The 26,508-nt window shown below is 37.6% G+C and overlaps 1 long non-coding RNA gene across 1 annotated transcript in view; it reads right to left on the reverse strand.

Annotated features, from left to right (window-relative positions):
- Positions 1 to 26,508, reverse strand: part of LOC105455896 — a 94,336-nt gene that overhangs the window by 5,754 nt on the left and 62,074 nt on the right. The gene's annotated exons all lie outside the window — the stretch shown is intronic.

Consider the following 26,508-nt stretch of genomic DNA (forward strand, 5'->3'; position numbering starts at 1 on the left):
AACTGATGGACAATTATATTTGTTGTAGAATATTTCTAATCGCTATTTTTTAACGGACCCACGACGCCTTGGGAAATGAACTCCCCGACTTTCTTCCGAATTTTAAATTGTATGAAATATTAAATTTGAGCAGTAGAAGCGAAAGAGCTGTAGGAGTAATAAATCGTATCCTCGGTGGACAATGAGCATATTCAAGGGTCATTTGCTTGACACGGTTTACTAGAATTAATTTCCTCTGTACGAGGAAGAGCTCGATCACGCAACTGGCACGGTGGTCGTCGACGGTGTAGGCGCGTTTATATGGACCTTATTATATGCACGGGCGATGAAATCCCGGTTGAACGAGAGTAACACGCGATCGTCTCCCACGTGGAGGACGCGCGCGACGGTAACGGTAAGCGCGCGTTTCTCCGGATAGAGAAAAAAAGAGAGAGAGAGAGAGAGAGAGAGAGAGAGAGAGAAAGCTCGCGTCATAGCGTCCCTTCGGCGCGTTTCATATACATATTTGCCTTCTGTCCTTTACCTCCCTTTTGGCATGAAGAATTTTACCAAAGTCTAACAGAACAAGGATAATCACTTTATTTTCATCTCATCGTCAACATGTAAGATATATCTATATATTTTATTTATGTCACGGTAACGTGTATGCGTATACATCATATGTATGTACTTTCAATAGATAATAAATCATCTTTAAAATAACATCACGCAATGGTATGAATATGTTGCATAATATAGCCATAGTATAGTATATAGTATTGATGTAATATAATATAAGAAGTAGTAAAACGTCAGTTTAAGAGAATTAATTCAGGAGATTCCCTTCAGTTGACAAAGTGCTTGCAATGTTAAAAATTTTGCGATAAATTTGAGATACAAATTACAGCAAATTGGCATCAATTGCGTCAGTGTCAAGCTTACATTACACCGATAGAGATCGTAAACACGTGACGACAGATTGATAGCAGAAGTCATGCAGATTCTGCTATTTCGTAATCATTTTAATGGAATATTGATCTAGCTATCGTTATTTTTTACATTAATTTTTTTAATATTTAACCAAGTGCTGTAAATAGTTTCGTTATTACATTGTCATGTAACATTACATTGTCTCGCAAAGTTTTCATAAGATAATTGTTCAATTTTTTAAATAATTGCAGAACCTCTTCATTATTTTTATTACAAGAAGATTACATGATTGACGTGACCCAAAAGTCATTGAAATTACACTTTCAAACCTTGGTTTTTATCGGTACGGAAAGTCCACATGCTGAATGATACGAAGAATCGCACAGAATCAGAGCGGAAACGACAGTAAAAATCTTGCGCCATCAAACGAAAGTGTATGCCGCGAAAACAATTCTACCGTTTCGTCAATACTCTCGCTCGGTGTTCGTGACACAGATAGTCCGAAAAACTGGGAAATAGCAATATATTTTCCACAATTTCTCATTATAACCCTAATATTAAAACTTTAATAAATAATAATAATAATAATACTAAACTATAATTAATCATAATTGTAATATTAAATACATGAAATTCTAATTTTTTTCTATTCTTGAAAAAGAAATATAAAATAAAAATTGATATGTAATTGTTATTCTTTTTTTCGTGATGCTAATTGATCATCTCGATGCACGTCTTACGTTACTTTGTATCATAAATAATTGTGTTTTGATCAAACATTCGTTGAATGAGTTAATAGCGTAAGTTTATTAATAGAATTAATTAAATTAAGAATTAAAATTTATTAATTAAATATTCAATTAAATTTAAAAACATTATTATGAATTTGACATATATTTTAAAAATTAAATCTTGAAAAATTAAATTTTTTTAAATATAAAATTCTAAAGATTAAAGTTATATCTAAATTTTCGGAATTGAACAATTTCAAATAGCTTTATTATAAATTTTATAGGAATAATTATTGTCCCAAATAAAAATTTGTTCTATTTATAAAATTTTTAATTAAAATAAAAACAAAATATTTGAAACGCAATCAAAAATTTTAATTTTTATATTATTGTTATCAACATTGTATTTACAACGTTAAAATTATTCTTATTCTTATTGTTGTTTGCTTGTGCGCAAGCAATTTAATCTTAAATCGATATCTTTGACGTAAAAATAATCTCCAGTAAAATTTTGAATCCTCTATAAATGTCCGATCGACGATTTTATGGCGACACGTTGGAAAAGACGGCGCTAAAAGGTTTAAATCGAAAGCGGTGAAAGTGCAGACGTTTAATACAGATCCGTTAAACTTCAAGGTCGTAAGCGCGACCGAAAGAAACGCGATGAAAAAGGTCAAGGTTGTGTGGGAACGAAAGCGTATCCCAGTTCTCGAAGAGAATTTTCCAAATTGACCGCGTCGCATTCGAAAAGCCGTCTCAATCGAGCTCTTTTCGCATCGAGCACCTCTTTCCGGCTGGGTTTACTTCCTGAAGACGTGACTTCCTTCCGTGAGCAATGTTGAATTTTTGAGATGCCTACGGTATCGATAATCATTTTCGCTTCGCTTGCTTTCTTCGACCTATAGTCGACGAAACTATTAATTATATTTGTGCAGAAAATAATTAAGTCACTCACACATTTCAGGATGAGCGATTGAAACGTTAAATATTTAATACAAATAAAAATGCAATTATTGAATTAAATGTAATGTGTCTGCAGGATGAGAAAAAAAATCTTTTGATTTCCCCTGGGAATAAATATCAAGCATAGTAAATATTACATTCGCCGAATTTTGTTTAATTTGTTTTCTGTTTGCCCTGCACATTTCATAAATATTCGAAGAAATATCGCGTCTAAATAATAAGCATACATATGAAAAAAATACTGAACGTCTTTATTTACAATCGCTATTAAAATTACGCGCCGCCAGGAAAACGAGATAACCTCGGGACAGCGCGGCGAGACCAAGACGGCCACGGCGGTCGTAAAATTTACGTTCGCGCGAAAGAGAAACTTACAATATTGTCGGCGTAACGATCGGTGCTCGGGACCGCGCGCAGGAGGCGTCGGCCGACATTTCTTTTCACGTGATCACGAAAATAAATTTCTAGCAGTGACACGAGAGAGTTTGAAAACGCCTGGGAGGATTTCAGGGGGGGTTCAACTTCGGCGCGCTCCTCCGACAGGGTCCCCCCCGAAGTCACTTTCGAAAATAACTTCGTTTACGAGAAACGGCAGGATCGAATTCGGTCGCTTTATAAATAATCTCTCTCGCTTTGTTCGACGACGTGTGCATTGCCGACAGCCATGAATGAACGTAAACTCGCGAGCTGTTCCCTTCGTTCACTGCAGCGCCGTGCGTTGTCATTGCCGTTCACTTCGCTCGTCGACGGGTGCCCGATAAATTACGTTAATTAATCCCACGCGTGAAACGCGTAAAAAGGTGCACGTACAAAGATCTTAGCCGATCAAGAAACGAAACAATTTTCTAAAATGTTACTGAAAAAAACAATTATTTTTACAATAACCAACTACTTAATATATAAAATTACATTTCATTTTTATGTGCCATATATTCAGCTTTAATTTGTTGTAATAATAACTCAAGCAATTGTAAGAAAAATGTAAAAAAAAATTCTATAAATCAGTTGCCAAAATATTCAGTAAATATTATTAAAATTGTTTACTGTGCACTCAGCGCATATCTCGAAATCAACTTCCATATAATATTTATTGCGTTATTTTCGGTTGAATAGTTATTCGGGTCTGAGGTAAGAATTATATCAAATGCAGTCTGCGAATGAATGGATATAGCAAGTTGAAATTCGGATTCGTTATACCAATAAAGACTATTTATTTTCTGATCGAGGCAAACGAGATTGCATTCTAAAAAATGACGACGACATCGTTATACTTCTCGAACTTAAATCGAGCTGATCGAGGCAGTCTGTCGAACAGTTTTGAAACAACGCATTGCCGTCTCGCCAAACAGTTAAGCACTTCTGGATCCGCTTGGCCACTCGGTCGTTCGAGTCATCGATCATACTTAATTGCATCCATCGTCCACATCGCCGATATCACCCTGTCATGCGCTAATACATTATGCACGTCTATCGATCGAGATTTAAATAACGTGGCAGGAGAGAGAGAGAACGAGAGAGAGAGAGAGAGAGAGAGAGAGACAGAGAGATAATATTTAAAAAATATTCAAGAGTCATTTATCGATGGTGACTGTTCCAATTTAGAGAAGTGAAATTAATCGAGGCATTGCGAAAGAAGTGCAACGAAAAAGTCCCGTCAAAGATGACGTCACGATTGTGCTCCGATTTATGCAAGTTTCGGACTCGCAATAATTCGTGTTGAGAGCTCATTATCGCGCGGCGATTCTTTTGCCTCGTATCGCGTGACGCCTCAGTAGGAGCGCGATTATATAAGAGGATGCATTGTGTTTTCCCTCTGTCTCTGAAGAGGAAAAATCTGTGAGTTCTAACTAACTGATTGAAAATGTCGATAAGGTTGTTTTTCAATCATTACAGATCAATCATTACAGAAAAAAAAACACGGTGACTATTTTGTTCGAGTATTTATGAAAGTATTTCTTGCTTAATGTTTCATAAATGTTTTGTGGCGTTGTCTCAATAAAAAAAACACTATTAAATTTTCCTGTTACTTTAAGGTGGTTTTATCGAGCAAGTCCCAGTCAAAAGTTAGTCCCTCAATATGACTAATTAATTCAATAAAAACATTTCGCATAGACTGTATATACATACATATGCAATTGTGCGACGTTTATGTGATAACGTTACACTATCGAGTTGCCGTTGAGCGATAAAACCACCTTAATTAACAATTATTTTTCTCCATCGTTTTTCAATGTAAGCAATTAAATAATTGATGTAATTCTAAAAACCATTAAAATCATACCGTTTTGAAATTTTGATTTTAGTACAGAGAGTTCACGCCACATATCAAATGATATGAAAGATCGTACAGAATCAGAGCAGAAACGGTAGTGAAAATCTTGCGCCACCAAACGAAAGTGTAGGTACGCCGTGAAGACAATTCTATCGTTTCGTCAATAATCACGCTCAACGTTCGTGACGTAAATATATAGTCCGAAAAACCGGATATTTAATTTCACTATATTATTAAGATTTTATATGGCAGTATTTTATGCTATTCTATATAAAATACTATTCCATACAAAATCATTAAACAATATTTCAATATTAAGTACAATTTCTCATTATATAATTCTAATACACTAAATCGTAATAATACATAAAATTTCATTTTTTTCGTTCTTAAAAGAAGAACGCAAAGTTAAAACTCGCATATAACTGTTACTCTTTTTTCCATGATGTTAATCGGTCATCTAGATGCATATCGTATGTTGTATGTCAGTTTGTCTTATCATGAAACGGCTGTCACGGTGTGTTTTGACAGTATGTTTAATGGATCAATGGTACAAAGATTTATCTATTGATGTTAATAAGCATTAAGAATTAATATTCAATAAATAAATCAAACTTAAAATTAAACTTATTCATCAAATTATATAATAAGTCAAATTAAACTTTAAAAAAGCTTTCGAAAATTAAAAATTTTGAAAATTATATACCTAAAAATTCGAATTTTTTAAATAGAAAATTTAGAATTTAAAGAATAAAAATTTAAAAATTACTTAAATTATATTTTAAAATTCCAATTCGCTACGTGAGCGCCAAAGATGTTCTAATATAATTAAAATTTCAATTGTGCACATATATTTTTAAATTTAATTTAAAACTATTTAAGTTAATAATTTGTGACAAATTTTTAAGCTCGAGAAAGCACGTTTAAATTTATATTAACAGAACAAGACGCTTTATTTTTCCTGAATCTATTTACTGAGATCTAGAACGAGGTAGTTAATGGCACATAGGTTGAGCGATAAAAATGGTTTCTCGTGCGAAATTGTGTTCAGCCAGTCGGAAGGAAAAGTAACCGTTTCCCACGACGAAGGGTCGATTACATCGAATTCGCTCGAGCTTTAAAGCAATTCACGTTCACGCCCCGTGCACATGTGTTTACCCATTAACACACGTGCCGACGCGTGTACGTGCACATTCACCATGAATCTTAAGGGTATATTCATAATAAGAATTTTTCTCTTTATTAACTATCTCCTTAATTTTCCCGAGGATATAGCTAGATATTCTATCTTCATAGAATGTAAAAAATAGAATGTAAAAACAAGTACAGCTAATAATACGTATGTAACAAAAAATAAATATAAATACGAGTTTATTTCCATCAAGAATTTCACATTTAATCCTAAGTATTATTAATGTTAAAAAGATAAAAAATTAGATAATATACAGAAACCTAACATTTTATTTCAAAAGAGTGTTAAATACGTGATATAGTTACATTTTCTGAAATGAAGAGAATTACAATTAAACGTTGCCCGCACGGTAAAATTATTTCGATGCCTTCAATAGCTTGGCTTCTTTGCCCCGAGGTCTCTTCATTTTCGAGGCTTTATATTTCTTTTTTACTATTACCAAAAACTCATTCTCTGTGGCGTGCATCTGCATCATTCGCGAATTTGTCGGAGCGGATTTCGCTTAAGGAACGAGTCGAGCAATCTACTCAGGGAAAGTGCTGTCCTACTTGTTGTGCCCACCACCGTCGTACAGACAGATACAGCACCGCACTCACTATCGTCGCACTGCAGTGCGCTACCATTGCTAATGTGGGTAGTACTACTGCACACCGCGAGACTGGTAGTTGCAACGTCATGAGCGAACGCACCTATGCGAAGTACTCGTTCGGGACGCCTTTATGTAATCGAGCATGTAACGTGGCGCGAGCGTGTCGCAAGATTTCATGAATGAATCGCACGACTCCGTGCCTATCAAAACTGATCGACAATAGTGAAAAGAAGTTACGTATCTTTCGCTGGAAAAAAAAATCTGCTTGCTTAAATTGGAAGTCTGGTAGATACAACCAGTACGCCTGTTAGAAAATAAACGAATCAAATTCGTCTAGATGAGAAATTATCAGATAAGAATGATTAATTCCTTTCTTAAATGTACCAAAATTTCCTGATAATAATAATCCTAATAAATACTAAATTTGTTTAATTAGATCATCAATGAGTAAAGCCAATATTTACCAGTAAATGATCACTGTACGCTCAAAAGTCTAATTATTGCACATGATTGTATAAAATAATGTAATTGTATTTCTCTTAAATTATTTTATATTTTCATAATAACGTCAAATTTTTTCTTAAAAAATCTTCTCGAATCATTTTATCTCCTTTTGCAACTTTTGTTAATTATATAATTGTATTGCTCTCTATGTTATATTTATATCTTATAAACAGCTGAGTGTTATGTATATAATTATATGTATCTAAACGAAATGTGCAAAATTATACTTGTCAAATGTATACACGTTCTTAATTGATTAAATTAAATATTACTGTCCACATGTTAGCGGTTATAATTTTAATATTGCTATCATCAGACATCTGAAAAATATTGGTATCAATTTTCTAGATTACCGTCTAGATATTATTGTATAATATTGCAACTTTAGATATTACAACTTTTAAATTATTCGAAATTGTTGAGCAGTTAATTTTAATAACAAATACAGTATTTAATATCTTTAGCTAAAAACGCGTATGCCCTATGCATTTCAGAGGTACATCTCGAAATCTTTCTCGCGATCTTCTCGTTTCCTTCGCGGTGCAGCCTTTGTATCGGAACAACACGCGCCCGCGTCGATTATCGTTTCTCTAATCGCGGGTCACTATGAGTCATGTAATCTGGTATTCGTCCCGTGGTGCAAAATATTGTATGAATTAATGCATGAGTAGGTTCGCCGGGTGTAATGAATGTGCATACGTATTCGCCACGCGGGTCCTCTCGTTCCGCTCGAACTTAATTTTAAACCGCAAAACTTGCAAAACGCCGCGGAGACACGGTTGCGGCTTTCCCGGGAGTGCGACGACTATACCTTTTCGCCTTTTATTCCAGGAAGACCTGTACGTGGAACAGACCAAAAAAAGAAAAGATTTTCGGAGGCGGGAAAGCGCAAACGGAGAAATCCCGGTTAATTGGTCGAGTACCGACGGACGAGACCATTCGTTAGCTCTAAATTCAAGACGTTTTCATGTACTTTGAACACCAAATACGCCGCTGCAATTTCCGGATGTGACAATTAGATTCATATTATTTATTAGACACTATTTTAAGATATGCAGCTTTCATTTCAAACTCCGTTGTACTCTTTTTTTCTCCTTAGCTTTAAAAGCAGAAGACTATCAAAAGATGGTCCAGAAGACTATTACTACTACTGTATACATAGAAAGAAATTAAATCGATCACATATCTTTTAAAATTAATACAACTTTCCATCACTGTTTTTATATCTGCTTGTTATATTCTTAGAATTTAGATGTACGACTTCGTACATCTAAATTCTAGCTAGCGTAAAATATCACATTTCACTCTGCGAATCTCGACGTCGCGCGTCGCCACCTTTTCTACCACAAGTGAATCCTACATAAGTGCACGGCGTAATGATCGATAAATATTGATGGGCAAAATAATCGATCGCGCGCGATCCAGAACTAATTACAACGCCACTTTCCAATTACTTTTTAATTAAATGAGCTACAGAAAATAGGATGGGTCAACGTTACACAGATGAGTTTTACACGGTGTAACGCAATCGCTCGTAAACGGACGACCATTAAAGATGTTAATGCCCCGTTTGTATTTATAAATATTCAATCCTTAATGTATATCATTAGCGCTTAACGGCACAGATCTCGCGACGCGTATCGAATACATATAAAAGCTTTAAATACGCTCCTCTTCTTTTCGCTCGTCATAAAGTTATTCGCCGCATATCGCCGCGCATATCCGCGAGTGGCAAACGCGGTCGTTTTGCAGCGGTGGCATGTGCATATTTACGCGAAAAATGCAGGACGAAATCGACGCAGCAATTAAGCAGCCTCCTTTCTCCGCGATGCAGACGGATTAACTGTAATGCGAAAAGTGCCCGCGATAATTACGGAGTACGGACGGGCGAAACGTTGAGTTTCACGTGCGAAAATGTCGAATCGCGTGCGACTCATGCTACATCTCCATCTTGACACTTTCTTCAACGCGGTTTATGCAATCGCGGCAGTTTTTGTTTTCCGGGGATTCGACGGAGATGAGCCGTTGCTCTTGCAACCGACGCAATTAGCACGTTCTCTAGCTACATTGAATGCGTCCATTATACCACGAAATAGATGTTTTTATGTAAAATATTACGTCAATATCGCTTTCTCAAAGAGACAATGAATGCATGTCATGTTTCAGAATTATTTCAATTATTTCTCAATATGTTGGAGAACTATAGGAAATAGCACTTTTATGATGACAAAAGATTAATAATTTCTAATATACATATACAAACCATTAAAAATGAAAGATTTTTAAATACTTAAGCAAAATTAAATGAGCTTAAAAATATTTACAAAAACTTTGGATATTTTATCAGATAACATTCTATTGCAGCAGTGTTTTTCTTATAGAAATCTTCAATTTTATCTGTGATAAATATAAATATAATAAATGATAAAATGGAAGTTTTTTTTTAAATCCATATGAAAAATTGCTCCGTGTCATCTTTGAACTTTACTATTAACCTCTTTATTTCTACTACTCAGCGGGGGCGACATTTTTAACTGTGCGAAGCGAGGGGGAGCCAATTAGAGGAAAGCTCCGTGTGTCGCGAGGGTAAATATAAATCTCACGGGATGTGCATTGCAACCACCGGAACGGTAGCAGGCAACGCCCTTAAAAGCGGAGCGAAAACGATGGTGATGGCGACGCGGCGCGGCGAGAGAGGTCCTCCCGGAGTGGAAAAGGACGCCACGGCGGGTGAGATGGGGGCCGAGGCGGAGGGGAAGCGTAAAGATAAAGAAAAAAACGAAGGAGGATACACTCTGGGCTTCAAATCAAGGACCAGACGAACCGGTCTACCCCCGTCCGCGCGGGATGTGCGTCGTATTTTTTTTTTCAGCCTCCTTTTTTCCCCCAGGCGTATCCTTCCTTTTACTCTCTTCCCTCTCGCGACCCCATTGGCCCCCTTCGACCCCTCTTTTCATCTCCCGGCCGGGAGATCCTTGCAGGTGTCCGAGGTAAGAGAGATGCCCAAAAGTCACGGCTAGGATGGACCAGATTCAAGACTCTCGCGTTGTTGTCCTTCTAGGAGGGTGGGAGGAGAGGATTGGAGAATCCAGTCTCTCGCCGAACGATTCGCCAGGATTCGTTCGGTTGATGCGACGTAGCGAGATTCGATTGACAGAGATAGAAAGCACACAACAGAGGTCTTTTATTTTCCGAAATATTTGTTGAAATAAAATCACTTAAATTTCACGCTTACTGTATTCCTGTATTCGTAATTATATAGATATCTTGGTTGGTTCTCTCTGTTGGTTGAAGCAACACGTACAATACGAATAAAGAGGCTGAAGATGAGATTATCAATCAACATAACATTTTTATCCAAATCTTGCCAATAATACGAATCGTCTTCTTGCAAAATTTTTACGAAATTCCCAACACTATATCATTATTAACATGATGACATACATTGTACACTCACATGCTGCGCGGATGCAATTATACACACGTTTTACAATAGAGTATAATATTCTTCGAAACATAAACGGTCTCTCAGAAAACCTAATTTTCTTTAATAACACCTCCTGTCACGTTGTCCTGTTTCGGTTGAATATTCGTTGCACGCCCACTTAAAAGGACAATTTCCCCGATCGTGAGAGTCTCGTGGCGAAGCTCGTCTTATTTCTTTTGCGAATCGCAACGCGCGCGCTCAGGTGATCGAACTCCGTCAAGGGTCGCGCGAGGATCCTCAAGGAGAAGGAAGAGAGGAACGCCTCTCCCGTGAGCGCTTTTTGCTCCGCGAAGGACCGCCCCTCGCGCAAACTTTTTATCCCTCCCTTATGACTCGGTAATTTAAATTTTCGAAGCCATATCTTCTCGAGAGGAAGAGAGAAAGCGAGAAAGAAAGAGAGAGAGAGAGAGACATTTTGCAACAAATGAGATTCACGCGCGCACATCTTTTAGTAATTTTAGTTTGTCGCGCAACATGTTCTCCAGGATCCTTCCACCATCTTTTCACCGCGATCAGGATCGCGAGCCAGAATCTACTTCGGAAACCCCCGCCCGAAGGAAATCGCACGAGACGGTCGAAGGCGTACGAGAGGAATAACAAAAGAGGTATCCTCGATTCGAATGCGAGACTGCAGCGCAAAAGGCGAAGCGAATCGTCGATAGTCTTTCCTCTCTCGATGTGTACAGTTTTATTCTATTCGCGCACAAATATATGTACACCAGGTTCGACGAGTTTAATTTTAATGATGACTTCTTTGAACTTATTTAAAATTATCCTTTACTTTCTTATGCAATGTCGGAACTGGTGGATAATTTTAAAGCGAATAAGATTTTTTGAGATCTAAGTTCTCTCACGGTATGTAAGTACAATTAAATAATAAAATCTTTATTACATGGATTTCAGTGAAACTTTCCCTCTCGGAGTTTTAATTCCCTTTGTATGTGAATCTTGGTCAAGCTCTATAGATATGATATGGGATGTGACGCGGTCTATCGCGCACGACCTTTGACAATCGGCCGTGTCGTATAGCCGTTTATTATCAACAACACGGAAGCGGCTTCCGGCCGGTCGTGACGCTTCCTTCCGGTCGGCAATATTATTCGAGAAGTCCGCGCCTCTCATCGACGACGAAATCGCGCGAAAGATAGTAAAATATTTTTTTCCTGTTTTTAAGCAAAAAAAAAAGGCGGAAAGAGAAAATGCAGACACGACGTGTTATTTACCAACGTTAGCAATCACGTATTCAGTGTCCGTCGCATTGTAATGCACCTCACTGATACATACCGATCGCCCGCACGGCGTGATGGCGTAACGGTGCGCATGCAAACATTTATTGTTGCTTTTGAAAGGAAGAACGGCACGACAGCGTCGAAAACGAGCAACATCTCGTGAGAGAGTACAAGGTCTCGAGAATAATGCAACCTTGAGACCAACGAGGAAGACGAAAGTGATCGCTCGCGATACGTGTTTTGCCTCCATGGGCTGAATTAATTAATCTGTAAATAGCTGGCTAAATTAAATATGTTTTTCTTTTCCTCTTCCTTTTTTGCAAGGCTATATTACTTCGACTTGTGCTAGTAGATAGCAAGTGTTTCTATAATGCGTACAATAGACGAACGTGTCTGTCATGGTTACAATAATTTGCTACAATGTGTTGGACTTTGGCGCGAAGCAATTTTTTCGCCACTAAAATGATTGGCGCTTCCGCGAAACAACGTGTTCAATATATAAATACTTCTTGCTTTCCTGTAAATTAAATCTTTCGACAATCTATAATTCGTGTCAGCAAAATCGGAATTTGTACTTATAAATTTCGAATAATATACGATGTGAAAGAAGCATTTCAAAAATATTAGAATACATATAAAATATATATTACAATACATCATCATATCAAAGAGCGCCCGGCATGTAAAATTATAAATATAATTCTATTCTAAAATCTGATGTGATTTGTAGAACATTAGGTTGTGGTGGATTTTAAATGGATATTTCGGAAACAATTTCATTCTTGTTGCGTTAAACATTTCTCAAGATTTGTTGCAATTGATGTTACATTTAGCGGTATACAAAGAGTATATGCATTTCCTATGCCTTCTAAAATTGTTAACGTAATAAACGCAAGCTCGCTTATCGCGTTTATTACGTAAAATAGACGTACATACACGTCTGTTTCTCAATGTACATACATAATGCACATCGCGCGGTGTGCACGTGCGGTTAAATAATCGAAATGGCATTTCTGAAGATAAAAATAATGCTCCCGTCATAAAAATCAGTTGTCTGCCGCGCTACGGGGAACCTTGACGCGGCTGCACCTGTTGCGTTTAATGGACTTTCACCCAGTTTTCAGGCTGGTGTAACGAGAAATTGCTACGTGTAATCTAGCATAAACGCAAATTGTCGGGTACGTCGTCGAGCCACGTACTTCGCGATGCCGGCCGTGTCTCACCCGATGTGCGTAACTGCGTAATGCGCGCGTGTAGCGCTTCGGAGCCGCCGCGTAGACCCGGGTAAAACGCCTTTATCTACTTTGGAGCAATTTATGCCAATTCAACACGCAGCCTGTATTTACGTTTCATATGTGTCTTTACGATTGTTGTCGTTTGTCACCCAAGTCCTACATTTCACACCTTTCAAAAACACTTTCAGTAATACGTTCACGCAATTTTTGAAGCTGTATTTAACAAAGTCAACGCGCTGTTTTTTTTTTAATAAAAAAAAATAAAAAATAAGAAATTTTGTATACAACATGCAGCAATTAATAATTATAGATATGATAGAACAATTGCGACCGTTGATAGAAATAATCATATAAATAGTAGAACAAAATCTCAATACTATTTCATGATTTAATGTAACAAATATAATAAAATATTAATATTAATTTTATATTAATAAATGGATTAAATATAATTATAAATAAAGAATAATATTCTTTTCCTTATTATTTTTATTTATATTTTATTTATTAATATAATTATACGTTTCACGCATTAATGTACTATTTTATAAATTGATTTGAGAAGATTGATTCCATTGTTCTTAATAAATATTTTTATTGCTCTACTATCATGTGTATCTTTATCGTCTGTTCTACTACTGTCATTTTTCTAAAGATAAAGTGACAAGATTATTTATATAAAGCGCTATAATAAGATATGATTACTTCTTCGTTACCAGTTGGCTGAATAGCTTGTTCGTAAATTAACAATTATGTAAGAAGAAGGAGTTCTTACAATCACCTCCGATATCGCGGCAGATAAACAGATAAATAAAGCGTCGAGATGCACGCATATCGTAGAAACATCTCGATCTAATTAAAAGGCTTATCGCGAGACTCGGCGGCCGCTCGGAGGAAAGTCGATCGTCGACGATCACGTACGCGGATCCCTCGCTCGGATTCCTCGCCGCAGGAGATACGCACGAAAATCCGATACCTATATATATATACACATATATACGTGTGAAATGTAGCCGTAGCCACTGCAGAACGCGCACGCGAAACCGGAAATCGCGTGGACGACGCGGACTTTTCTACATCTCGCAGCGCGAGAGAGCGAGGCGGGCGCGCTCGTTGAAGCATCGCGGTGTTTAACACGAAAGATCGCGGAGGGGCCTCCGTCTAAAAAAGGCCAGCAAGAAACGACCCCTGCGGGCCAGGAGAACCCGTTTTACGACTCTTACTTCTTCCCTCGCGGCCCTCGGCATCGCCGGACCCCGCGAGCGTCTCCCTCCCTCCCTCTTCTTTTTTTCTTTCTTCTTTCTTTACTCCTCCTCTTTACTACTCCCTCGGCATCGGCTTTCGTTCGTTGCGGCGCGTTTTCGAGGATTCGAGCCGCGATGAATTCGCGAAATCCTCCGCGCGATTACTTTGTACGGCTCGATACGTTCGTCGGAACGTGTATGCTTATCACGCCCGTAAATCGTGCAGACGAATCGTCGAAAATTGACGCTCGTATAACGAGGAAACGACGGGAGGATCACGTAACCATAACCAACGAGAAACGTAACGAAGTCGCCAAGACTAAATAATGTCCTCGGCGTATTTGTTTTTTTTTTTTTTCGTTGTGTTTTTTATACCTCAAGAATGCATATATATATCTTTAGGTTTTTTTGTCGAATTAACATGTTTCTGATATTCTCCGATGTCTTTTTGCAATCGTTCGAATCGAAACGCTGGTTTTACTATTGCAGTGCAGGATCTTACATATTATGTTGTATACAGTCTGTTCATTTTCTTAGATTAATTGCTCACGTATTATACACGATACATAAAAAAATATACATATATTGTTACGGATAAATATTATTGCAAAAAATTCTTTAAACGCAAGAAAATAGAAAATATATATTATCTATAATGTTAAAATATTATAATTAATATAATAGATTACTCGCAAATATACGCTGTTGTTTTGAAACTGGTAATTAATTATAACAATTTATTGTATGTACCAACTTACATCAAAAATATGCTTAAAATATGCAAAAATAACTTATATCAAAAAATGCTTTATTAATAGAATATCACGCACAAGTATATTTGTATTCGCAAAGCCTTTGCGCCAATTCTTTTTGTTATTTGAGATAACTAATAAAAGAACTAAATAATCATTCTGCAATAAAACATAATGAGAATAATAATGCATGACGATTAAGTACTAATAAACACGTTATGCATGCCCGGCGTTTTCGAGAGACATTTTAATCTCCTTCAGTGACGCACCGACTGTACACATACACAGTCGTATAGTGTCGCGACAATACGGGACTATGCGGCAAAACACTCTTATCGGCCGCCGTCAGTCCGCGGCAATTTATACCAATTGAGAGGAGCCCGTATGTCAGCAACACGCGACCTGGTCGTCTGGTACCGCGGCATTAATATAACTTAGGGGTGGCCGTCCTCGGCGGCAGGGCGCGAATGGAACAGGCAATTTCCGAATCACATTTGAATGGGGTGGCGCCGTCATGCGGGCTGCAATAATAATGGAGAATCGGGCAAAACGAGCGGATCGACGCTTCTTGCGCGGTCGATAGCATGAATCCCGATCGAATTGCCTTCTCAGATTCTCACGGGACTCGCATGATGGTGGTCACGTGTATTTCAATTCAATGTGACGAACAGTAGTAAGAGCAAATATTGAGAATTTATTTCAAATCTAGAGGAATCATCTGTTTATTAATACTAACGTACGATTCACGTGTGAATGTACGATTTACTTTTTCGTACAATCCATTGGACATAAAATGTTTATTAATTATACATATATTAATATATATAACATTATTAACATAAAGCAATAAACTTTTCAATTTTATAAAAAATTTATATTTTGTAAAAAGAATTAATTCTAATTTTTTTAAATAAAGTAATGTTCCATTGCTTCTAAAGCATGTTCAGGATCTTCACTTCTCACCATTTAATTATCATCGGTTATTACATCTGCCTTGTTTGCCACATTTCCACATAATTTCGTGGTAATTATTATTCCGCCGGTTGAATTACGCTATTCTTCTTCTCCGGCATGCAACAATAATAAAATATAATTACGATAATAAAAGATCAAATAAATACCGACCATATTCAGCGAAATGGAGAAGTGACCTTTAGAAACTTTCCACTTCCTTAAACGCAATCCTACAAAAAGTCTACTTCACTTCCTTTTTAATTATCCAATTTTGTGCTGTTACAAATAATTATTTGTTAAAATTTTGTTCTTCGTTTTTGCACGATATGTTATTAATATTAACTAAACTTGGATTAATTAATATTTCTGCTACTCTTTATTTTTAATGTAAGTTGGTATATACAATAGTAAATTGTTATAATTAATTTCTTTGCAATAAAAATTATTTCCTCCACAGAGGAAAATTAATCATTATAAGAACTTCATATCCAAACTTCACATCTAAATGGATAGATCAAAATTTCATTACAGAAATATTTAATTATAGCGAGAGTGAGATTTTCGTATAATGAGATACGCATTATAAATTCATTCTTCATTAATTAGTCATACATTCGACAAGGTCGAAGCGTTATTTTATATATGAATCAAAAACTGCATATATCTTCTAATCTGATTGCACAACAAAGTTATTAGCATTAACTCAATCTTCACTTCAATATCAAAGTTGCTTCATATATAAAAGAAAAAACTTTTTTATTTTGTTGAAGTTATTTTAATGAAGCAAACAGTTTTTGTTTAATAATTTCGATCTCGCTATTGTCATGCTATTGCATCGCTATTTTATTTTTTATTTACGGCTTTTTATGTGTTATTTATAAATTATTCGGAAATATTCAAATATTTGCAAATAGTGCTATTTCTCTAAAAAATTAAAGAAATCTTTAATTTAATCTAGTAGTCATTTACATAAATTAATATTAATTCAATTAAAAAATTTGATATTATTTATTTGCATATGTTTAAAATAATATTAATTTATTTTAGCACAGTTAAACACTACGCTCTAATAATACATTTCTGTTACAAATAAAAAGATTTTACTGCTGTTAATAAATTGTTAAAGTTAAAAATGTTAAAAATCCTTAACCTATAACGTTGCAGTAATAATAAATATGTCTTTTAAATTAAAAATTTACTTTTGTGCTTTTAATATTATTAGTGATCATTGCTACATATAATATGTAATAGTTCAAATGATAGTTTCAAGCTTCGCCTTAAAGATAAACCCGTATTATTAAATATAATATTAAAGGAGCAACTGCAAACCAATTCATTGAGTTAAATAAAACATTTTATTGTTTTTAACTTCCATGTGCATTCAAACGTATTATTTTAATATAAAACATGTAATTAAAAAACGACCACATCTAATCAACTCATTTCTATATTATTGAATTGTTTAGTTTTAAAATAAATAATGTTCATATTAAAGTATGTACTTAGTAGATATGTAAACTAAATTTGAGGCAAATTTAATACATTTCATGAACTAAATTATTTAATTCCATTGTTATATTTAAATTAATATAGAGTTAGGGAAGCAGTGACGATCTAATAAGTATAATTAAAGATAACTCAAATCGAATATAATTTGACATTATGAATTTAACAGTGCGAGCGATTAATGGTCGACAGTAGAATTGCAATTTGATGCTTAGGTCGTTTGCGCTTATAATTAGACGAGCGCCATTATCGATCGACGACGCATCGACGTTGATCATTGCCACGATCGAAAGCGTAATTTCTCAGCGTTTATTGGCCGGTCATCCGCGTTTCACAAGTCGCCCGCCGAAGTATCGTACGACTGGTTCGTTTAATCCGACGTGTCGTTATTTATCAGCACACATCCGCCGGCCGCATATCATTACACAGAGCAGGATCGGATACGCGTTCGCGTATCCCCTCGTAAGTATGATTGAGTAAACAGTCAGGCGGGTTTTCAGCACGGCCCGCCATTCCAGTTCGCCTTGGATCCGCCGCTAAGTTTCTTAACTTCCGCGGGCTCGGCGGATCGCGCGTGTCCGCGGATATTTACTTCGTTTTCTGTTTAATCCGGTTGCGAGAGGAAGTTGCAGAAACGTCGCGTATGTGTACCGGCGTCAATGCGACTGCGGCAGCTCGCATTATTCGCCGTGGGTGAGAAGCAAAAATTAGAATTCTCTTTTTTTTCACTTTAATAATTCTGTTCGTCATTTCTTTTCTTTATAAACAAAATATCGGTAAATCTAATTGATCTTTTATTAATTTTTTATATGCATTTATGAAGAACAATTCCTTGATAATTAAAAGTCTAATTAAAAAATAAATAATATACCGGATTTAAAAATAAACAAAAATGTATAATAACAAAAGTTCTAGGCAACTTTTAATCTAATAAAATACTAATATCATTTTGGATGATAAATTTTTTATAAATTTTTATTTTCCCAAATTTCATCACAAATTATTTTAGCAATTGCATTTAATACTTTTCAATTAAAGCTACAAATTTAAAAATTGGAAATTTGTTTCTATGGGATATTTTTATATCATTTAGAGTTCCTTGACCTTCTCACGAGTTATAGTAGAAAATCTATCGTAGCGATTGTTCCTTTTCCGTGGAAGAGCTCTTTGTAATGCACAGCGGCGAAGAACATACACCACGGCATTTCAATCGTATTCAATCGTAAGTGACTGCACCTCCCGAGCGTAACTATACTGCGAACGCAGCAATTTTTATTATTTCCTTATTGCTGTTGTTCAATATTATTGATATTTTGCACGCGCACGGATATGGAATGATAATATTGCTATAATTTTTTTACGTATTCACGGTTATAAAGTCGACGTAAAAAAGAAAACACACGCAAAAAATTTGAAGATCAACGATATCTCGACGATCTTTCCGTAGCGGTTAAGAGAAATGTTCCCACCCCCCTCCCTCGCCGCCCTCCCGATAGAATTTATCTTGTCGGTAGTAGACGCGCGGACGAGAAACCGATTAAACTCGAGGTTTGAAGTTGACCGATGCTGCTTCTATCTTCCGCATTAGCATCACTTTTACCCGTATGAACGGTATAAAATGAACCGCGGGTTCACTTCACCGGCGCGATTGCAGATCTAACGGGTCGCACGCCACGCCACGCCATGCCGCGGTGTGGCGCGGGGGTTTTTCGCCGATTGCTTTTACGACTCGCTTGATGTAACGGTCACCCGCAGCGGACTTTGTAAGTAGTCAGTTGTTAGCCGGCAATTTTCAACGGCAGGCGCTTGTCATTAAACGTCAGCGTCACTCTTAACCACTTGAGGCCATCACTCTTAAAGCGAATCGGCCAATCGCGGCCCGTAAATACGATCGTCGTCCTGGCCGGAGGTCTACACACCGCGAGCTGCGCGCGGCTAATTCTCTAATGCGGCGCGCGTACGCGCGAGTCTTGCGGCCGCGGTTTATGCACGTGTGGCATTTCTTTAATAAACGGTAAAAACCTTTTTTCCCCTCCCGTCGCGCGACTAATTGCTCCACGGCGTTCCATTATTTTCTCTTTTCTTTTCCTTGCTGAAACGACACTTTATATCGTTCGAAATCCACCGCATCGATTGTGAGATATTACGCTCGGCGATTAAGTCCCGGTTAAACACGCGGGCAAACGCTATTCGACATCCTCATCTACGCGGCCTGTCGCCGCCGGGTATTAGATTGGTAGCCGCTCGAGGATGCAAGGATAGCTGCTTCCTGGGTTTTCTCCGCGTGAATGATTTTGCACGCCTAGCGTCTCGTCACTACATTTATATTTGCTGTAAATTATATGCTGCGTGTACTAATAACAAGCTGCAAACTGCCCTATAATGAAACGCATTGTAAATCAAATTTATGCGCGCTTGTGCTAGTCGAAGAGGTAAAATATATGCTCGTAAGCATTTTACGTTTCGCATTATATATTTATTATTTATTTTACTTTGTTAGATAATTACGAAATAAATGGCCGTAATCTTTAAAATAGATGACTATAATAAAAGATTTTTAAAATTATAAAACGATGCCTTCGACGAGCGTTAACGGCAGTACCTTCAATTAGCCGTCAAAACGTTTCAACTACTTACAATTACGAAGTTATAGTTTCAACAATTAACAAACAATGAGACAAACTATTATATGTAAACGATAAAATGTTAGCTAATATTAAATGGAGATTGGCATTTTCTTGAAGCAAAGTTGCCAACATAGTTAGCTTTAGAGTTTCAAAAATTTTATCATTCAAGTAAACATTGAAAGTGTCACTTTTTAAAGGAAAATAGATTTTACTTGTCAAAGGAGCGCATATTCCCAACTATTGCGTATATGAGTGGCTGCAGAAAAATTGCTCAAATTCCTGCATTATATTAAATATTTTTCCGAATCAGGTTTTTCCTACGGAGCGTATCATTTGCTGAAACGTAGAGAAACTTATAAATAGGATAAAGTCGTAGCGAAGCTCGCGCGCGCGTGCGGCGTAGACCTCCACCTGTCGACTGCCTTCTACATTCCGGCACGCAATTTCATTCATTTCGATTCGCATTTAAGTTTTCAGTCGCCAACGCTCGATATAGATCGCGTTATGAATAGTGCAACGTCGTTCCCGCGGCGTTCAGCATCGTAGCCCCGCGGAGTATCGTAATTCTCTTTATCGCATCGTGTCTGCAGCCCGCCGCTCGTTCGTGTATATCAATGCGATACGAACGAATGCAGTCGCGCACACATACGCATACGTCGCGTGCATGCATGAATGCATGCACACACGCGTGTACCGCACGAGGAAAATCGCGCGACCGGGGCCGATAAGAAGAAATCCAAGAGCGGCGCGTATCCTCTCGCGCGGTCGCGAATACAAGCCTTTCGCCTTCTGCAAACGGAGTAGTATTTCGTTAAGGGGATTTGTGAAATATTATCTAATCTTCTTCCGGGAACGGGGAAACATACGTTAAAAAATATTTCGAAAATTGACATAAATTAAAGAAATAAAGAAGAATCTGTAGATTAATGAGACGACAATATAATTTAATTTCGAAGAATTTTTTTTCAGCGATAATAGAGTATCTGCGATATTTGTGCAGGCAGTATCTCTGTTAGCGCACACCCTGTATCAATTTATTAACACTCTTCAGAATTCTATCGCTGACAGAATTCCCTTCTGAAATGCATCGATTAGCAATACATTCCATTAAATGAGGATAATCACATTTCGCGAGAGAATTTTAGGCTATACGAAGTTTTAACAAATTGAAATATCTAAAATTGAAAAATCTCCCTATTGAAATATCTATCGCTTGTTATTTTGACATTTTTTTTATCGATGTGGTTTCGAAACCTACGCATAATCGTTTCATCGGGGAGAAAAAAATGGGCGTATCACAATCTCGCGGAAAATTTTCTGCGGCGCGCTACGCTCGCACACAACCACGCTTCTCCTTCGATAAACAAACAGCGTATCACCAGCCATTTAGCAATGCTCATCTCATGCTACAACGCACCGGTTATTTATAAATATGTATCAACGACTGATTAAAAGTGGAGAATCATCGCGATGTCGGGCCGCGGATTTTTAGGCAAATGCTCGTTAAGTCGTTACACTCGCCGCAAAAAATAGCAACAGTATTATTGCACGCTAATGACACATCCTACTCGAAAGATAATTTCAGATCTAACCCATATACGCCCGCCTCGTATATTTACATCCACCGAGCGGATCAATTGTGCGACGCAAAATTCTTAACGATTCTTACGGCACACGAGAGTATTTACATAATAAAGCGTATATATCATTTGCATAAACGCATAATACTTGCTAATGCTCGGTATAAATAAAGTGTTGCACAACATACTTACTCATAAAAAAGTTGTATTTGTTAATGAAGATATATTTATATGAAGATGTTCAAGGCAACTCATTAAAAGTCTTCAAGTGTCACAGATTGACATTCTATTCGTTGTAAAAAGCAAAATTTTATCTTATGATTTAGGAACACATTCCTCTTTTCCTGTTTGCATTTTATCTACGGCATCTCATTACCGAGAATATATTACAGGAATAAAAAGTATCGTATTCCGTTTAGTGCTGGAGGCTCCGCAAGATCTTAATCCAACTTTAGTAATAGACATTTGACACGCGGCTCGGTTTCCGCAGCAAGGAATCAACGTACGTGTTCCGCATCCGCTTTTAATGGTGTAATACCTAGATAGAAAATTATTTCTTCCGAGTCGCGGGCACTTTGCATCGGGCCGTCGATTTACATATATTCCAGCGCAAAGAGAACAAGATGTGAACTACCTTATTACCCGCTTCCATCTGCCTGTCGCGTTAAATCAGGAAAATGAGCGCGGCGTCTAATTTCCTCGAGGGCAGTGTCGCCATTACAAAGTTTGCATTCGACATCGTAAATACTTCGGGTTCCCACAAAAGCGCCTTGTCCCAATGATACGTGAAGCGGAGAAGGAGAATGTACAGAGTGTTCAAAAAGAGTACGGCTGACTCTTAAAATCATATTGATTTACGATAAAAATAAAGAAAAATTATACGAATGTCGAGAAAAAAAATTAAATTGACTCCAGATTAATTTAATTTTTTTTTTCCATTACAAACGCGCGATTGAAGGCGAGTTTTTCCGCCTTGTTGGAGTTAAATATTTATTCTTCATACATTTTTATCGAAAGAAATAACGCATCTCAATAAGATATGATAAGTTATTTCCAAGAGTTCTTTAAAATTTCGAAATTTACGTTCGCTTCAGCACTCTCAGCACGGAAATGGCATATATTTTCGAGGCTCGACCGTACCTTTCCTGGACACTCCGCATTACAATCCGTCCTCGCGCGAGCGCGAGTTCGCGCGGAAAGGGAACGAATATTTTTGCAGCCGCGAGTCTTGTCATTTGCAGTCGCCACGGCTATTCCCGATGCGACCCCGCGGATTCAATAAGCCGCGGCCCCTGTCTTGTCTTCTCGCTCTCCGCCTTGTCGACGACAACCGCGCGTATCCGCCGCTAGGCTTTACACGCAGGATGTCCCGTTTAAGAATATAAATGCGGGCTTGTCCCGCGTATCCTTCGTCGTTTACGAGAAAAACGTTTTTTATGAGACACGTGTAGGGTATAATGAGAAACAAGCGCGTGCATATCCCAGTATTATTATTCGACTTTCGGATGATAAATGATGGATTTGGATTATTCGTTGATTTCATTAACGAATTCAGATTATTCGATAATTTTATTGTCGCGTCGGATAACTTGTTTTGAACGTCAAAGGTAATCGATTAAATCGATAAAAGGTAATCAATTACTTACTTAAATGACAAAGCAAGAAATAATATCTCTTAGGCCCGATTGGGCACCAACGTTATTTTGACTTTAAGTGAGGCTTAAAACTCTCTTTTTCTCTGTCTGTCTCAAGGTTTTCAAGAAAGGCAGACAGAGTTTTAAGCCTCGTTTAAACCAAAATAACGTTGGTGCAATCAGGCCTTATTAAGAAAATTGCCTAAGTGCAATTTATCTCACCTCAAGCTGTGTTATTAGTAAATGGTAGTATACGTATAAAAAAATTTGATAATAAATAATTCCGCGCGGATTTTATATCCAGAACATTACAAATGTATTTTCATGATAGATTTATGACTGTGATTTTCACACATACATATACACTATGATTCGACTGTATAAACGACTCGGTAAACGTTACTTTAAGAAGCTACTATTATTAGCCTCTTTAAACTATTGCTAGCTCACATTCGTCCCTCACATTTAAACCGTTCCTCTGATTCCACGTTTTATTTGCCTCGCGCTTGAGAATTGCGTTACTCATGTTATTTCGGCTTGAATATCGGACAATTGCCCTTACGTTAAATGCCCATGTGCATAACGGTGAAAGGAACGAAGAACGAAGAGCCCGGTCAAAGAACGTATGCGTTTTCTGCCCCCTTCGCGCATTTTTCTTATAATGGAAGGCGCACTTGTCAGCGAGACTGTACCTTGCTGTACGAGCCGCTTTGAAAGCCCGTGTTCGTGGTCGATTGTGTCGGTGAGGAGCTCGCGTGTGAGACTTAATTTGTGGTTTTTGTGACGTATGCACGTACGCGCACGCACACGCGCGCACGGCGATGGCGCGGCGCGCGTGTGAATGGGCCGAAGACTCACCTTGAAAAGGAGTGAGTATCGAAAGAGAGTCTTGTGCGTGCCGCTGGCTGGCCGGCACCGCGGTGCAACGTGTGCGACAAATGCGTGCACCGCGCGCTGGCCGTTGGACACGAAATGAAACGAGACGTATTTTTACAGACGCGACGGAACCGTTAGAGCGCGTCGTTATTGAACGGCGATTGAAAGTGCGACTAGACCACTACTTGGCCAGATCGTCCTCGATGACCAAGGGATTTTAAATATCCTTTAAACATCACGATCCTTATCTGGTAGTCAAGGTGGTCTATTGTCAAGTCGTGAATAAACCGCTCCTAAGTCTAGAGCTCTTTTAATTCAACGATTTTTACATGACAGAAATTTAAGCGTCTGCCTGCAGCAAATTTTAAATTACAAGCTGCAACTTGGAATTACCGACGCACGCATATCAATGCCGATTGCGAGTACTCGTTCTCACCATCATTTGAAAGATAAGCGTTAAAAAACAATAGACACTGAAGAAATTTCACGAAAGTAGTATATAGTGAGATATCGACTGAGAATTATCGAGGCGGCAGAAAATGTAATTACTCTCGAAGGTAATGAAAGTCATGAGTCTTGTTCCCGATCGCGAGGATAAATAACACGATTCAACGACGATCGCCTGTTGTCCGTGTGGAAATGCGAGCGCAATCTTTTAACGAGGAGACACGCTCGCGCCAAGCAGGATTTACAACCCAGGCAGCGGAGAGATGCGGACGGTAAATTTGTAGAGAAATTAGTGGACGCAATAAAACGCAGATTGTTCGCAAGTATCTCGACGTACAGTTACGCGTGCGTATCGGGCTCGCATCTCTTGGGGCCCACCTCATTATACGTCATGCTTCGTTAGATTTTATCAGATCGAAAAACGCTTTCTCACATTTTTTGCCATCTATTCTTTTGTCAGTGAAAACGGGCACGGCGCGCGACACGTACGTTCGTCAAAGTAAGAAAGAGTTCAGATCGTACGTGACACCCGTTTTTTTTTTTACTAACACCGGCCGGCCCTTTTGTAACGACTCGCCGTGAAAGTATTATGTAGAAAAGCATGTTACACATACGCATAATCCTGTTTTATAGAAAACTCGAGATATATCCTATTCCGAATTCCCGTGAGAGGGATCGCCGTGGCGCGACGGGACCGAGAGTTAGGTATTCAGGAAAGCGCGCGGTTCATAGGAAGTCTGCTACGTGACGGCGATGTCAACCCGGGGCGAAGAAACGAGAAATGATAATAATAAAAAAAAAGGAAAGAAACGAGGGAGAGGGGCGCAGTGGAAAGAAACGGGCGAGGTGATGAAGAGGCGACGAGACGTTCGACCGTTCCGTCTCTCGCATATGTAATGCATCCTTAAGGAATTTTTTTGCCTCCGCCAGGCGCTACAATCCTGTCTTTTTCACGGGAAACAATTACGTTGAAAATGAATATTTTAACGTCGTTTTTTCAACTAGTGCGATGCGATCGATCCTGTCCTCAATGCAATATTTTCCCTCGCTGCTTTCTTAATGTTCTCATGATTTTCTACGCGACGCTATTATAGACAGATAATAGTGTAATGAACTTTGTTTTTTGCTCTCTCTCTCTCTCTCTCTCTCTCTCTCTCTCTCTCTCTCTCTCTCTTTAAACGCGCGTTACATTGCTATGCTAATCATTTCTTAAAATTATCATTGAACAGTTGCTAATCTTAAGAAAGATCGATGTGGTTCGTTGAAACTCGTTCTTTCAACTGCGCGATATTTATAGACCGAACAAAGACTCATCCAGAGGACGCGGCCTTTTGATCTCCGGAATTATCATACTTCATAACAATGCGCGTTGCTATATAGTTGCCGCCTTCTTAAAAAAATTTTAAATGAAAAGTGTTTTTCCACTCACTGAATAAAATCTGTCGAGCGTATCATTTGTTTCGTATATTTTTCGGAAGCTTTTTAAAAAGATCATTACAATGTTCTCCGAACAAATTGGAGAACAGCATTAATGATAATATTCTTTTCAGCATGAAAATATAAAATAATCTATGATAAATGCCTAAATGTGCATATAAACAAATTGAATATAAAATAGTTATTCTAAAATTTTAAAATTATTAATTATAAAATATCTATTTTAAAAATTTATTCTAAAATTTGGCAATAATAAATCTCTTTTCGCAATATTTTTTTCTTTTGTTACGATCAGGCCATATACTTTTCCTCTTATGGTTAACAATTAGAGAAAGTCTCC

This window comes from Wasmannia auropunctata, unplaced genomic scaffold (genome assembly GCF_000956235.1).
Source record: "Wasmannia auropunctata unplaced genomic scaffold, wasmannia.A_1.0 LD335828.1, whole genome shotgun sequence".
Classification (NCBI taxonomy): domain Eukaryota; kingdom Metazoa; phylum Arthropoda; class Insecta; order Hymenoptera; family Formicidae; genus Wasmannia; species Wasmannia auropunctata.